This window comes from Armigeres subalbatus, unplaced genomic scaffold (assembly GCF_024139115.2).
Source record: "Armigeres subalbatus isolate Guangzhou_Male unplaced genomic scaffold, GZ_Asu_2 Contig937, whole genome shotgun sequence".
In the NCBI taxonomy this organism is placed as follows: Eukaryota; Metazoa; Arthropoda; class Insecta; order Diptera; family Culicidae; genus Armigeres; species Armigeres subalbatus.
In genome coordinates, this window is record NW_026943741.1 from 1,573,288 (window position 1) to 1,580,180 (window position 6,893).

The 6,893-nt window shown below is 38.6% G+C and overlaps 1 long non-coding RNA gene across 1 annotated transcript; it reads left to right on the forward strand.

Annotated features, from left to right (window-relative positions):
* Positions 1-2,383: 2,383 nt before the first annotated feature.
* Positions 2,384-3,484, forward strand: LOC134204855 (uncharacterized). Its single transcript, XR_009977996.1, has 4 exons — positions 2,384-2,432; positions 2,510-2,568; positions 2,635-2,765; positions 3,153-3,484. It is a non-coding gene; the product is annotated as an uncharacterized LOC134204855 (long non-coding RNA).
* Positions 3,485-6,893: the final 3,409 nt, after the last annotated feature.

Genomic DNA, 6,893 nt, shown 5'->3' on the forward strand with positions numbered 1-6,893 from the left:
CACTCAAAGCATTGCATCTTCTCTTCTTTTTCTTCTGTGTGGCTGCACCCATCAGAGCGACCGGTGATGTCGTTTCGGACGATTGAAATTTTCTTTGCTGCTCCTCGGCATCCAGAAAGATCCTTTGGATCTGTTCTTTCGTCATCTTGTCGATTTCTTCTTTCCGAATTACGGACAGCGCCCCGAGCACGTGCTGAAACCGTTTTGGGATCGCGACCAATAACGTGTCGATACACTCTTTGCGACTGACAATTTCACCCATGCTTTCCAGCTGGTGAATTAGCTGTTGATGAGTGGCGAACAGGAGCTTCAGCGATGCGAAACTTTCGTTACGCAAAGTAAATAATCGAGCTCGTATACCCAAAGTGGCAACCGTACCTTGCTTTAGATACAATTCAACGAGGCTATCCATTATTTCTTTAGCGTATGTACATTGGAATACATGCCCCATGGCATCATCATCCAAAGCAAGCCAAAACTCATTTACTGCCGCATCGTCTTCTTTCAACCGGGCAACCATTTTGGCCTTGCGGGTGGCTTCATCGGCAGCGGTTTCGTTTGCTGCCGCTTGAGCATAGCTTTCTTGTGGTGGAGTTCTTTCAAGTGTGTGTAGGAGGCCCTCTTGCTTGAGATGCTGCTCCATCCTCTTTTTCCAAAACGGAAACGATTTTTCGTCTCCTTTGAAAAGAGGCACAACCACTCGTCTGACACGGTTATCCATTGTTGTTGAACGAGAATGATCAGTGTAATTGTCCGTCGGGACCTACACTGGGCCCATAACCTGTAAATGGTATTGATAAAATCAGTGGGAACGTTCACCACCTGATTCCCCCTTAATGATTAGCAGTGGGAATCCTCACCACCTGATATAACCCTTGTGTCCGCTTTAGTGGAAATGCTCCACCTGAAGTCTTATAGCTTAGTGAGATTTCTCACCTAATCTATCCCAATATCCAAGTGGGAATACTCACCACCTTGGATAGCCAGAAAGGAATGCAATCGAATTCCCAAGAGACACCCACACCCCTGGGGATTATTCTTTATCATGTATCCGAAATAGAAACCAAGTCAGGTACGTTACCTACACTTTATTTCCTCGGATCAAAAATGATTATACAAACATGAGTATGTTTAAAGTTCGATTTAAAAAGTTCACCTGACGGCCCTACTACTATCGTGCACATGTCGCATTAGTGATGGACGAATCTGCTTCACTTTTGTTCGCACTGTTATGTATTTTCTTATGTATATATCGCCCGGCTTCTCACACGGCGAATAAATGCACGGCTAGGATAGGATGTGACAATTGAATTGTGACTGCCTTGTTGTTTCCTGAGTCGATTGCTTCGAAGAAGTGGTGTCCAGTGCTTCCGAATATTATTTATGCAAAATCCGCCGAATAATATATGTATAAAATTTATGTTTTCTCGTTCATTTCTTCCATATTTCGTAAGGAATTAGATGAGTTTTACAGTGAAATGGGTAAAAACTTGCTTGATAATGCTTCAAATCGAGTATTTCAAATTAGCATAACCCTTGAGAATCATGCATACATATTTTGCAGTCTAGCATAAATTCATTTTGCCCAAAAAATCAAAAAACAAACTTTTGAATTTTGTCATAAATTTCAATTTAATTACCCAGCAACACGGCCAAGGTAACAACAAGCTGCCCTTTTGAAAATGTGATACCGCCGATCGAAGTAATCGATTGTCATTTTCACCCAATCAGCAACCGGTACGATTTTGACAGAAAATCGGTACGATTTTTAATGACTAATTGGCACATCCTATCCTAGATGCACGGTAAGATGTCTTGCACGCTGGTATTAGGGGTGATGCCTTTATAATGGCCTACTGTTGCGGAAAATTGCACTTTCAACACATCTCGCCCATCCGGGTACGTCTTATTCGACGTACGTCGGCGCCGAGTTCACCGAGCTTGACGTCACTCCTCATCGGCTTCAAGACGTCTTAGTACTTAGCCTCGTCCGCCGTGATGACTAGGGCATCGCCCCTGGAGTGATTGGCGCCTACCCTAGACTTCTTGCTACCCTCATTCGCCTGGGCCTTCTTTTCGGCCCTTGACGTCTTCGGTTTCCTCTTGTTCTTGATTAGGGTCCAGGAGGCGTCATCCCCCTCTATTTCCCTGGTCTGGTGCGGCTGAGAGCTCTCAGCCTGCCGTAACCCCTTACCACCGTCTTTCCTGGGTGGACGGACATTTCCAGGTCGTTCCTCCCCCGGTTTTGGAGGTACCTGGCCGGGGTTCAGCTTCCAAGTCCCACTACCCTTGTTCGTGGTAGTAACCCTCCGCGTTTTGGAGAATCAAACTGAATCACTCCTGATTTCACCCTTATATTACACAGAATGGATGTAATTTCACACCCAGAGTAACTTTCTGTGAGAGGTTAGACTCTGGTTAGAATATGTTAGGTATGCTCCCCACCGAAAAAGCATAAAACATAAAAAATAATGTTGAATATTTATGTTTTCTTTTTTCGCACTGACAGCTCAAAACAAAGAAAAGAAAACGCGTGTAGTTTCTGTGTCTCTTGATCTTGCATCTCAGGTAATCCGTAATTTTTGGTTTTATTTTGAACTGCAATTTTGATTTATTTTCTTTTGCATTCGATAGCGCATCTGAATCTGCAGAATCTCAATGGATCGCAATGGATCATTGGTAAATAAAGCCGGCATTGGATGGAGACAGTATCTTGTCGTGAAGCGAAAGATCGAAGGACCGAGGCCCGAGAAAATTTCATTTCGGTAAGTAGTGGCTTTGTGTGGATTGATTAAGGTGATATAGAAATCTTAACACTACCTGGATTCCTCTTCACATATGAAATATGCGATTAAAGGCCGTACATTAATTACGTAAGTGATTTTCTAGGTTTTTCAACCCCCCCCCCCATGTAAGATTTTCCCAAACGAATAATTTTTTATTTATATGAAACGTAATAAAATGTAAAACCTCCCTCCCCCCATAAGTGCTTACGTAATTAGTGTACGACCCCTTAAAAGCAACACTCATCAAATGTGATTTATCGCCTAAACTGTATATTCAATTTGTTGATTGATTGATTGATAGTGGTTTTGGTGTGTTTCAATTACATGGTATGTTTTCTCAAACTGCAATTCTTATTTACTTTATAGGTAACGCTGGTTGGATTCTGAGAAACCATGCATCGGGCGAAACGGAAACATTTGTACCGAAAATTGGAAACACACAAGGAACGCTGGATGGATTAAGTTTAGTCAGGAGAGCTGTTGTTGAATAGGAAGGATCCCAGGTCGTTGGACACTGGCCTTGCTACACATCTCGAAATGCAATGTGTGATGCAACTATAATTTCCTATAGTCTATACATTATAAAACACGGGAGGATAAAGATAAAATTATAGTTTCATAATACATTACCTTAATTAAGCTAAATGTGGTTAATCTACATGTATAACAATTATTTTGGTAAATATAGAAAATTTCTAAGACGATTTTTATTGATAATTTATTTACATTCATCTGTTACTCGAGGCAGTTATGTATATTATGTACATTCTGCCTCGGATGACAGCTGAATGTAAATAAATCAACATGAAAGCTCTTTCAAAACAACCCTCACAACACCCTAACTGCTCACTGCGAAACATTGCTAACGTTCACGCAGCATAATTTTGTATGATTAAACCTAAAAAGAATATTGTTGATTTCAACAATAGCTCTATTATTGCATCAAAATATATGCTTGTGGAAACTACAATATTTTATTTTTAAAGCAACAATAGTATTTTCATTTCAACAATATTTCTTTTTGTTTTGAAACTGCCTGATTACGAAGCAGTGTGTTTATTTTTATGTGTTCTTTCTGACGCTAGAATTTAAAAAAAGTAGAAAAACCTTTTGCGAGAATAGTTTTCAAAATCGAAGTGGAAGGTGGAAAGCTCACAAAATTTATTCGAAGCCACAGGTAATTCAAAGCAAATATTATTTTATAAATATTCTGATAAACACACCGCACATTTTGTTGCAGAATTTGTGAAATCAACAACAATAAATCTCGCAAAAACATAGTCATATGTCGCGTTTCCAAGTGATGCATTTTCAGCCATTATGATAATTGGCATGTTCGGCTATTTTCCCCCTACTGAAGTAGCGATGAAATGTTGTGTAAATTACTGTAATATTATAAAAATAAAATGAAAAACAAACCTTAATAAAACCTAACATCTATTTTGTTTTATTTTCGTCGAATACAAAATAAAAAATAACCCCACAAAGCTGAATGCATCATTATTAATTCAACAATATTTGATTGTTGATTCAATCTTTACATACCATTGATTTGATAATACAATGGCAGTTATTTCAACAATATTATTGTTGAACAAACTGACAATAACATAGAATGATCGATTGTAGAAACAACAATATTCTTGATTGACTCAACCATAAAATATTATTAGCCCTGAGCTAACAATATTTATTGTTGAATTTAGCTAGAATATTGTTGTTTCTACAATACATTTTTCTGCGTGTATTAAACCGTCTAAGACGAATTAAGTACTGTCCATTTAACTGGTGGTTAACTGGTGGAATTAAATGGACAGTACTTAATTCGTCTTACTCGTTTAAAGTTACATATTCTTTTTGATTTCAATAACCAACATTCACACCGAAAAATCAACCAACATTATTTTCCGTGCATCAAGTGATTTGACGTCTGCCACTCAAATTAATCGCATGATATAATTTATGTGCAAAACTCGCATAGGCTGTGAACCATTCCACCGATTCGTTTAACTTTTAGTTAAAATTTGACAGTTTGATGGTTATTTCGCCGTGGTTAAAAATAACCCTGCTCCGGAGCATGGTTAGATTTGACAGTTCGATAGTTAAACTTTGTTCGCGAGAAAATTGGCGCCAAATCCATTTCGTTCCAAATAACTATCAATCTGTCAAAACTCAAATGGGTCGGCCTCGGAGTAAAATTTTAACCACGATGGGAAAATAACCATCTGAATGTCAAATTTTAACTAAAAGTTAAACGAATCGGTGGAATGGTTCACAGCCATAGAAGCCATCAAGAGGGCGAAAATCTCATTTCAAATGCGTTTAATGCAAAATATTTACGAAACTATTTGAAAACATGTACTCTCGTAATATATTTTATGTGCAATGACTTTGAAACACGATCTATAAACTCTTGCACATAAAATTTAATAACAAGATATTAATTGCATATGACTCAGAAAAACAAAAGAAAAATGGAGAGAAACAGCCACAATTTGCGGACGGAAGTGCATGGAAGATGCTATCTCGTAATTCGAAAGCAAATCTTAGTTTGGAGAACCGGATTCAAAGGTAAATGCAAGCAACTTCTATTTAACCTTCAATATCAAAATGTGTTGATCCCGTTTTTGCAGAGTATGTGGTAGATTTTCGTAAACTAAACGATGCGGAATTACGGAATCTAGACATGTCGGCAACACTAGAAGTATTCCCTCTAAGGATCCGACCTCATCTTAAAGAAACCTGCAAAAACTTCGTCGATTTGTTTGTTAGTGCCGCTTCCAATATCACAGTTTCCGCCTGGGGTTTGAGTTGGAGTCTGTGACCAAGGATCTGACGGAACCAACCAAGACAGAAATAAGCTGCAATCGGGCAAATGTTTATTTAAGATTTCCTGCGGAGAGCACATCCGACGTTTTGGCCTGTTGGATAAATCGACAATGATTCGCGTTTAATCGTTTTCGCACAGAGAACATTGGCTATAACTGGCATCCTGAATATTTAATGACTCCTACGTTTTCTTTCAAATGTGAATAATTAGGTTGAAATAATAAAATGGCTCTATAGACAAAAAGAAACGAAACGAAATTATCATTTTAGCAACGCGAAAAAACATTAGCAAAACTAATAAAATTGCATTGATTCAATCCCATTAATTAATATGTGCACCCCTAATAGGAGGTAATTCTTTTGCACTTAAAACTCATGATGATTGGATCGACAAGAATTTATAAGCACCGCACATATTTTGTAAAAGTAAAACCAACTGGTCATAATTTAAGTGCACGACATTTATAAGCAATATGCAGTTTTTCTGAGTGGAACAGCTTTCCGACGGTCGACCGTCGGACCCTCGTTCGAATTTTTCTATCTTCTCGCAATAATGTGGAATCAAAATAATAATTGGCCATAGAAGAATACAAAACAACCAGAGACATAGAGGAGCGGTTGCAAATATTTGAAATATGCTAGAAGAAATGCCAAAATAAATGAAATAGGTAGAACAATCATTTTAGAATTCCGATGGGAATCTTTTCAAGATTACGACGGAAATTCAGGAGTTCAACGGGAATTATTTTATAATTCCGACAAGGGCCGTACACTAATTACGTAATATTTTTTCTGGGTTTTCAACCCCTCCCCCATGTATGATTTTTCCCACAAAAATCAATTTTTATTTATATAGAGCGTAAGAAAATGGCCGAACACCCAACCCTCCCCAATAAGTGTTCACGTAATTAGTGTACGACCCTCCAGAATCCTTTAGGGATTCCGAAGGTTTTCGGAAATCTGGAAAGAACCCTTTCAAGACTTCAACATGAAACTCTTTAGACATTCCTTTCGAACTTCCGACGGGAATAGTTTTGGAATCATGACGGGTATCCTTTCGGGATTCCTACGGAAATCTTTTCTGGATTACGACGAGAACAATTTTAGGATTCTAACGAGCTATAGGAACACGGACGAAATTTTTTTGGGTATTACGACGCAACCACTTTCGAGAGGCTTCGACGCAAACTCTTTCTTAATTTGGACGGGACTATGGCGGGAAAACTTTCGGGATTATGACAGGATTCCGACGGGGACGCTTTCGTGATTCATGACGGG